A 10,064-nucleotide genomic window follows, 5' to 3' on the forward strand; every position below is an offset into this window, starting at 1 on the left:
TCTTCATCTCTCAGTTCAATGATGAATCTCATGAACCTCATCCAAAGGGAAATAGAATTATGCATATTTGGAAACATAAGACCAGGCCGTATGGGAGAGAATATTAGAAAGGTGACTATTGAGTTAATGTCTCCAAATTGTTTCTAAAGCAGAATTATTTGTGGATATTTATTTATCCAATTTTATAAAGTAGATTTGATAAGGTGTTGGCAAAATCTAATAAATACACACAAAATACTCATTCTTCTGTAATACCTTCTTTCTTGAAAATCTTACCTTTTAGTGCATAGACTACATAAAGAAGACTCCAACATATATGTTTTAGATATTTAGTATTTGAAAATAAAAGTTCTGGAAAGCAAAAGGTTCTGTTGTGTTTATTTTTATTGCCCCCTTTGGGGGCAATTCACAAAGTGCTTTTATAAGTGATTAATAAACGCCATCTTTGAAAACTGAAATTAATTCATTTACTATTTATTAGAGACTTATTTTGAGAAAGCATAAAGCTAAGCTTTGAAGGGAAACAATGTTGTACATTATAGTTCTTTAAGGAATTTATAATTTTGCTAAAAGCTTTAAAAATAGACAACACCACCCTAGCCAGCTTGGCTCAGTGGATAGAGCATCAGCCCACAGACTGAAGTTTTGTGGATTTGACTCCAGTCAAAGGCACCTACCTCAGTTGCAGGCTTGAAACTCTATTCCCGGTCAGGGTGCATGCAGTAGGCAACCAATTGATGTGTCTCTCTCACATCGATGATGTTTCTCTCTGTCTCTTCCTTTCCATTCTATTCTCTCTAAAATTCAATAGAAAATATCCCCAGGTGAGGAATACAACAACAAAAACAGACAATACTTAAATGACAATATAAAAGAATCAAATGTTAATAAAAGACAAATCTGAAAATTGCAAAATCATAGCATCTCAAAGTTGAAGGAACCTTAGTGTTTATTTAGTAGCCCAGTTCTTCTTTAAATAGTATATGCATGTCTGTAGACAGACCTATGCCTGGCAATAGATCTAGGAGTTAGTCAAGGCCTGGGTAAACATCTCATGCTATCCTAAAATGTAAATTGTCCAAAGATTAGAAGAAACCAGTACTTTTTATATTATAAAAATATTTGGCTCAGTGGTTGAGTGTCAACCTTGAACCAGGAGATCACAGTTCGATTCCTGCTCAAGGCACATGCCCTTGTTGTAGTCTCAATACCCTATAGGGGGCATGCAGGAAGCAGCTAATGGATTATTCTCTCATCATTGATGTTTCTATCTCTCCTTCTCCCTATCTGAAACCAATAAAAATATATTCAAAAAAAGAAAAAAGTTATTAAAGAGGTATGATTTGTCAAGCATAAGAAATAACTTTTATTTCTCCAAAAGTTGTATTCTCTTGCACACTTTTCTTTTAAAGGAGAGAAGGAGTGCATGCAGTAGGCAACCAATTGCCTACTGGTTTTTTATGTTATACCCCATTGGGGGCAATTCACAAAGTGCTTTTAGAATAGCATCTTGCACTTCTAGAATAGCATTTTGCACTTCTGGGTATTTGAAATAAACAATTTTATGGGGTTTCTCTCAGCTATTTTTAAAAGTTATTTTTCTCACTAACTACCCTCTCCCCTTACCAACTTCTCTTGAAAAACCCCAGGACAACCTGGCTAGCTTATTTTTAGCAAAAGCAACCTGACTTGGAAATTTAGATGGTGAGGTAAGCCTTGGACATCTGGACTTCGCCGCTGCTAACCTTCACCACGAGAAGCACGAAGTGAGGTTTCACTATGGCCAGTATGTGAGCCCAGAAGGGCCTCCTGGGACTCCTCCAGGGAGTACATTCCTGTGTCTGAAAGCCAAGATGCTCAGACATTGACTCCCCAGCCCACTATTTTTGGACACCAGGTAGATTGTTCAATACGATACTTTGTTGTTATTGAAAGAGTCCCAAAAAAGAGTCTGTGTGGGTGAAAGCTGATTTTTGGAGTGCTTCAACTTCTGCTTTTCCTGATTTTTGTTTTTCTCAGCTTATTGCCAGCTACCTTGCTGGGGTATGAAGAAGTTGAGGGACAGATCTTTAATCATATACAGGAATTACTCAACTTCTGCTATGCGGCTGCCTAAGACTTATTGAGGTTAAGAGAGCAACTAAGCAAGCATTCATCAAAAGCCTCGCATGGGCAAAGGGCTAAAGAAAGTTATTTTTTTTTTTATGAGAAAATTAATTAAGGAGGCTTCATTGATCAAGCACATACAATATATAGTAGAGGGTAGTGGGAAAAGCTTGGTTTTGTAGTCACTAACCCTTGAGTTTTATCTCGACTAAAGTGTCTTTGACTATTGCCTAATACCCTAGGTTTTATTTTTTCTATGTGTAAATGTGAACAAATAATTGTGATAACAGCTAGCCTTTACTATGCCAGGTTCTTTGCTAAGCATACTGAGTATTATTATTATCCCAACAGGTAGGGGTTATTATCCTAATTTTCAGACACTGAGGCTCAAGAGTTGAGACAATTATCTTGCAGGATTGTTGCAAGTAATGCAAACAAGTGAGTCACATGTTGCCTAGTGCATGGAAGAAATTCTATAAAGAACCACTGTCGCCGAAACCAGTTTGGCTCAGTGGATAGCACGTCAGCCTGCTGACTGAAAGGTCCCAGGTTCGATTCCAGTCAAGGGCATGTACCTTGGTTGCGGCACATCCCCAGTACGGGTTGTGCAAGAGGCAGCTGATCGATGTTTCTCTCTCATTGCTGTTTCTAACTCTCTATCCCTCTCTCTTCCTCTCTGTAAAAAATCAATAAAATATATTAAAAAGAAAAAAAAAAAAAGAACCACTGTTTTCACAAAGTATCCTATGTAATAAAAGGCCAATATGCAAATTGTCCCCTTGACTAGGAGTTCAACCAGTGGGTGGGGCCAGCTGGCCAACTGCCTGTGGCCAGCCCTAATGGCCCAATCTCCGCAGGTCGGTCAGACCCCACCCATGCACGAGTTCATGCACTGGGCCTCTAGCTCTCTTAACAATCTACATTTATAAAAGAGAAACATGCAAATTGACCATCCTTCAGCCCACAGGCCAACACTCTGTCCACTGAGCCAAACGAGCTAGGGCTTAAATGTTTTTGGATGCTGAAAAAAAAAATTTAATTAAAAACCTTGAACTGTAGAGAAACACCCCTTGCTGGTTTCCAAACCTGCATACTCATTGGTTAACCAGCAAAAATCGCCTCTGTTTTGTCATATAGGAGAAAAAAATAGAGTCAACCTATTCAAGAACAGTTAGAGAAACCAGTCAGCCTAAGTAGAAAAATATGTCCTATAGTTTTATTAACTATATAATATTATAGGTGTGAAACCTCTGAAAAACCTGATCTTGTTACTTCTCAGAATGACAGATGTGTTGCCAGCAATTTATAGTTGAGAAGTTATTCATTTAATATTACATAATTTGTGAGTACTATGACAGGACTGGCCCTGATATGAACACAAATAATTTTAAAACATAATAAAGAGAGGTCAACTTGTTGTTCCACTTATTTATGCATTCATTGATTAATTTTTGTATGTGTCCTGACTAGGAAACGAACCTACTACCTTGGCATATGGGGAAAATGCTCTAGCCAACTAAGCTACCCTGCCAGGGGACCAATTCTTCCATATATTAAGATGAACAGGATGATATAAATATGTTTTATTATCCTAGAGCTATGTTGATTTGAGGTCTAGATGTTCTTTGCATAAATGATACAATTTTTTAAAACTAAATCTTTATTGTTCATATTATTACAAATGTTCCTCTCCCCCCCTCCTTCCATTGCTCTCTTCCACCAGGTTCCCACCCCACCCTCTGCCTTTTCCACCCCCCATTGTCTTCATCCACAGGTGCACAGTTTATGTTCAGTCTCTTCCCTCATCCCCCTCTCCCCTTTTCCCCAAGAATCGTCAGTTCACTCCCCTTCCATACCTCTGATTCTATTATATTCAACAGTTAATATTGTTCATCAGTTTTTTGTTTTGTTTTTTAATTTCCTTGGTTTTTAGATTCACTTGTTGATAGTTACATATTTGTTGTTCATAATTTTTATCTTTATTTTCTTTCTCTTCTGAAAGAACCCCCTTCAGCAATTCATATAATTCTGGTTTGGTGGTGATGAACTCCTTTAGCTTTTTTTTTTATTAGTGAAGCTCTTTATCTGGCCTTTGATTCTGAGTGATAGCTTTGCTGGGTAGATTATTTTTGGCTGTAGGTTCTTGCTATTCATCACCTTGAATATTTCTTGCCATTCCCATCTGGTCTGCATGGTTTCTGTTGAGAAATCAGCTGATAATCGTATAGGTGCTCCTTTATAGGTAGCTACCTGCTTTGCTCTTGCTGCTTTTAATATTCTCTCTTTGTCTTTTGCTCTTGGAATTTTAATTATGATTTGTCTTGATGTGGTCCTCTTTGGATTCCCTTTGTTTGGGGTTCTGTGCGCTTCCTGGACTTGAAAGTCTAATTCTTTCACTAGGTGGGGGAAGTTTTCTGTCACTATTTCTTTCAGTATGTTTTCGATATCTTGCTCTCTCTCATCTTCTGGGACCCCCATAATTCTGATGTTGGTTCGCTTGAAGTTGTCCCAGAGGTTTCTTACACTATCTTCAATTTTCTGGATTCTCTTGCCTTCTTGCTTCTGCGGAGGAGTGTCTTTTGGCTCTTTATGTTCCAAATCTTTGACTTGATTCTTGCGATCTTCCATTCTGTTTTTAGGACTCTGAATAATATTTTTTATTTCAGACAATGTATTCTTTGTTTCTTGTCGATCCCTTATTATTTCTTGTTTATCCTTTTTATTATTTCTTATTGATCCCTTATTATTTCTATTTAATCCCTTATTATATCCTCATAGGTCTCATTTATTTTATTGGCCTTTTCTAGGAGATTCTTGAACAACCTTATAAGTGTGGTTTTGAACTCTATATCCAGTCACTTTTTGTCCTCCATTTCTTTCGTTTGTGATCTATTTCATTGTCTCGTCATTTTCGCAGCTTCCTTGATGGGGCAGAGTTTCAGGGTGGAGCCTACAGGCTTGGCTTCTGTCCGCCACGCCCTATGCAGTTCCTGAATCTCAGTAATCCCCCGGGTCCTTCGGTACTCACTGCAAGCACCTCTGAGAGAAAGGTGCCCTCGATTTTTGCTTGCTACCAAACAGTCTAGGCTCTCCCCCAATGAGCCCAGAACTGGGGTTCAGTTCAGTTGGAAGTGGAGTTGGAGGTGGCGTTCAGAGCAGTCTAGAGCCCCTGTCTCCTTCCTACCAGGGCAATCCCACGGCACAGCCAACAGACCCTTCTCTGCACGCAATGTGCGCACCTTCAGGACCTCCTTTCGCCGCTCCCCCGGGGTTTCGCCTTACAGCCCAGCTCCCTCTGTATGAGCCTGGGTCCCCGGGGTCTGGCCTAGAACTGGGGTTCAAAGGAGTCGGAACTGGGGCCCAGCACAGTCCGGAGCCTTTGTCTCCTTCCTGCTAGGGCAATTTGGCAGCGGAGTCTACAGTCCGTCCTCTGTGCGTAACCTGTGCGCCTCCGGGGGCTCTACCTTTCGCCGCTCCCCTGGGATTCCGCTTCACAATCCCGGCTCCCTCGTTTGGGCCTGGGTCCCCAGGGTCTGGCCTAGAACTGGGGTTCAGCGCTGTCGGGTCTGGGGTTCAGCACAGTCAGAGCTTTTATTTCCTTCCCGCTAGGGAATGCCAGGCACTCAACCGCCCCTTCTTTCTGGCTCTGTCCTCTCCGCGCACCGCGTGTCTCCGTACCTTAGGCTTTTACAGCTCTTCCCCTCTTCCTTCTGGTTTTTTCCTTGCTTCTCATTGTAGAATTTCCAGTCAGTCGATTTCCTGTAGTTCTGGGTAATGTCCATTTTATATTTTAGTTGTATTTTAATTTAATTGTTGTGTGCGGCTGCAGCTAGGTGTTTACCTGTGCAGCCATCTTGGATTCTCCCCGGATTCTCCAGATACAATATTTTTTAGTTTCTATATGTCAAGAGAGAAATTATCCCTGCTCTATGTTATTAGAACATATAGTAATTCTTATGAATTATGCTTTATGATTTAATTTATAGTTGTATTTATGAATTATATCTTAGTGATCAATTATTATACTCCTAGAGGCCCAGTGCACGGGATTGGTGCACTTGGAGGGGCATGGCCTGTGGGAGCAGTTGCTCATCCCCACTGTGGGTGTGCACTGACCACCTGGGATCAACTCCTGTGTTAAGTGTTTGCCTCCTAGTGGTCAGTGTGCCTCATAGTGATTGGTTCAGTGGTCCTTTAGGTCATTCCGCCATTCGGTCACTGGGCTTTTATTATATTGAATGTCAGATTTATCTCAGTTTCTCTAAGATAAAGGCAATATAAAAGAGCATATAGTGGTTTAACCTTATAAAATTAGAGGTTACTTTTCAACAAAGAAATTGGTTTCTCTAAATTAATTAAGCAACTGTCATTCATAATTTTATCTGAAAAATTTTTATAGTAATTCCTGTTTTCAATACCTATTGACTTTGATGTTAATATTACACATTTCATAAGTTTATTTGTATTAATATTACTTTATCTCCCTTCTCCTCCAAAATCTCATCTATTTTCAAGAGTGGAGGAATACATACATGGATGTAATTTTATACAAATGGAAGCAATGTTTTTCTGTGCAGTTCTTATTTACCCTTCATTGTAACTCCTGGCTTTGACCATTTGAGACAGAACAAAATATTAGGGATTACTATATAATGACAGTGATGTAGGTTGATTCCTCAATGGTCATCAATCCCTTAGATATAATTCATGTTGTTTCCATTATAATAATTCCATATGTTTGCTCAAAGCTCATCATTATCTTTTTTAAGGGGTTATTGGGAAAGGTGAGTCTCCCACAAATTTGAGATCATTCTGAATTCAATCTTTATGGATTATTTTATAAATTTAATAAAGTACTCCATGAAGCCACACAGTACATTAGTAGATGTATGGCTAAGTAAACAAACAAAACAAAGGAAAAGGGTAATGAGAGAGAAAAACAGGAGAGAAAGAAAAAATTCCAGGACCCCTGGGTTAGGAAAATACTAGAACCTTACTGAGTGATTGCACAAATTGGGTGGGGGTGGGTGGAGGGGAGAAGCTATTTTTTAAAAAAATTTGATGGTTTGAAGTGAAGTGAAGCTCGGTTTGTCAACAGGAAGATATAAGCTTTGCACCTCTATTTATATAAACATTTTGTTTTTTCAACTTAGGTTCTGCCCAGAAGTTATCATTTGACTGATGCCTCTGGTTTTGCTTGACTGGCTTTAGAAAACACACACACACACACACACACACACACACACACACACACACACACACACTGTGGCCACCTGTTTCTCCTCCACCGAGAAATGCAACAAGTCACTTTCACTGATGTTTGGCTGGTGAAAACACTAAAAGATATAAGGATTTCAATTTTTATTGGGATGTTGCATCTTTAACCAAATCTTTGCCTCCCTGAATTGACAGAACTATAAGGACAGCCACGCCTCTCTCCTTTGTGCTCCCAATATCCTCCCATCCTCCCCCATAAGGTTCCAAATCTCTCAGATCCCTTCACCACACTTTCCAAATTCCCTGCTCCCACACAGATTTGTGAATTCCCGACTTGTAGCCTCCTGGTTCCCCTGCCCTGAGGGCCATCTGTCACCACTCTCCCATCTCCGTATCCTTGCTCTGCTATCTTCTTTTCTGTTTCTTTGATTTCTTTCTTCACTGTGTTATAGCAGTACAGAAGGAAGGGAGAATCTTAGAGGTGCAAATCGCTTGCACCTTCTGACCAGGTGTAAAGTATTTGGTCAAACATTCAACTTTTTGCCACAGCACGGAAAGCAAAGGAGGGTGGAGCTTGTGACTAGCAGAATATACTGCTTGATGTCATCACAAATAAGGTCCAGAAGTCGGAGACCAGCTGGGCTTTGCACCACCTGCCTGTAAGTCAAAAGAATACTCAGAGAAAGTGTGCATGGAGCTATATTTAGAGAGTGCAGAGCACGCTTGAATTTCCAGAACTTACTTGTTCATTCAAGGAGAACTTTCTTCTGTTATAAGCATGAAAGATGGAAAAAGTTAGACTCACAGCAGGATCTATTCAATTTTGGAAGAGAAAATAAGGGTGAATCTTATAGTAGGCAGATAAGCCTGCTCTCTCTTCAAGGTCTCAGGAAGGCATTCCAATTGCCTAACTTTGAGCCAAACACTTTAAATCCAACATTAAAAATCCACTGTTTTGGTTCACATAATTCTTTCTCATCAAAATTTAAGTTCCTTGCTTAAGAAGACTGTCATTTGCGTTGACCAGAAAAAAAGGATACCATTAATACCTCTTATTTATTATTTATTTATTTTTAAAATATATTTTATTAGATTTTTTTTTACAGAGAGAAAGGGAGAGAGAGAGTTAGAAACATCGATCAGCTGCCTCCTGCACACTTCCCACAGGATTATGCCTGCAACCAAGGTACATGCCCTTGACTGGAATTGAACCTGGGACCTTTCAGTCCGCAGGCTGATGCTCTATCCACTGAGCCAAACCAATTATGGCCCATTAATACTTTAAAGAATAAAAGGTTTTCAAATCCTTTTGTGGGAAGAGCAAGGGGTAAAAACTAGACCATTGGGAACCTGCAATTTTTACTGGAAATGGAACCTGGCCTTGAGAGGGTCTGCCTGGGGCCAGCTGGTAGGTTCCCACTGTGAAAAATCAATAAAATATATTAAAATGAATAAATTAATTAAAGGCTCTGTGTGTGTGTGTGTGTGTGTGTGTGTGAGTGTGTGCGCGTGCGCGTGTTAGTATATTTTTATTGATTTCAGAGAAGAAGGGAGAGAGAAATAGAAACATCAATGAAGAGAGAAAATCATTGATCCGCTGCCTCTTGCACACCCCGAACTGGGGACTGAGCCTGTAACCTAGGCATGTGCTCTTGACGGGAATTGAACCTGGGACCCTTCAGTCTTCAGGGCCAACTCTTTTTCCACTGAGCCAAACCAGCTAGGACAGAGTTCTTTTTTATTGAATTTTTTTTTTTTAACAGAGAGGAAGAGAGAGGGATAGAGAGTTAGAAACATTGATGAGAATCATCAAACAGCTGCCTTTTGCATACCCCCTACTGGGGATGTGCCCAAACCCAAGGTACATGCCCTTGACCGGAATCGAACCTGGGACCTTTCAGTACACAGGCCGACGCTCTATCCACTGAGCCAAACTGGTTTTGGCTAGGACAGAGTTCTTTTTCTTTCTTTTAAAATATATTTTATTGATTTTTTACAGAGAGGAAGAGAGAGGGATAGAAGAGTTAGAAACATCAGTGAGAGAGAATCATCAATCAGCTGCCTCTTGCACACCCCCTACTGGGGATGTGCTCAAACCCAAGATACATGCCCTTGAATGGAATCGAACCTGGGACCTTTCAGTACACAGGCCGACGCTCTATCCACTGAGTCAAACTGGTTTCGGCTAGGACAGAGTTCTTAAAGGGAGATCTCAGTAAAATATTCATCAACTTTATATTGATGTACTAAAACAAGGTTTATTCTCTTCGTCTGTCCTTGGAAAATGGACAGATATTGGGAAATGGCACCAATTGGATTTCTGCTATCCGCCTCCCTGAATAGGGTGATTTAGGTCATTACCCTTTGATTGGGAAGGAGAAGTGCAAACCATTCATTTTTAAAGTGTCCCTGGCTTATGGAAGATAGGATTTACTAAATGGCTACAAACTGCATGGCATCTAGATTTTCTAGGTGGCTGCAAACTACTATTTAACTCTGTCTCAGATTCCCTATTCCGATTGTTCTGGCTTATTAGCCTGTTTCACAATGGGTCAAGGCTTAAAAAAACAACACACCCTACAAACAAACAAAAAATGGAAAGGAGGTGAATGGGATTCTGCCCATGGAGAAGAGAGTATAGAGGTTAAGAAGTGGTACCAAAAACAACTCCTCAGAAGCTTTGACCTGGGGCCATTTTTAGGGGCAAGCTATAAGGGAGAAGAGTATTTTATAAAAAGGAG

This window comes from Pipistrellus kuhlii, unplaced genomic scaffold, assembly GCF_014108245.1.
Source record: "Pipistrellus kuhlii isolate mPipKuh1 unplaced genomic scaffold, mPipKuh1.p scaffold_m20_p_3, whole genome shotgun sequence".
Classification (NCBI taxonomy): Eukaryota; Metazoa; Chordata; class Mammalia; order Chiroptera; family Vespertilionidae; genus Pipistrellus; species Pipistrellus kuhlii.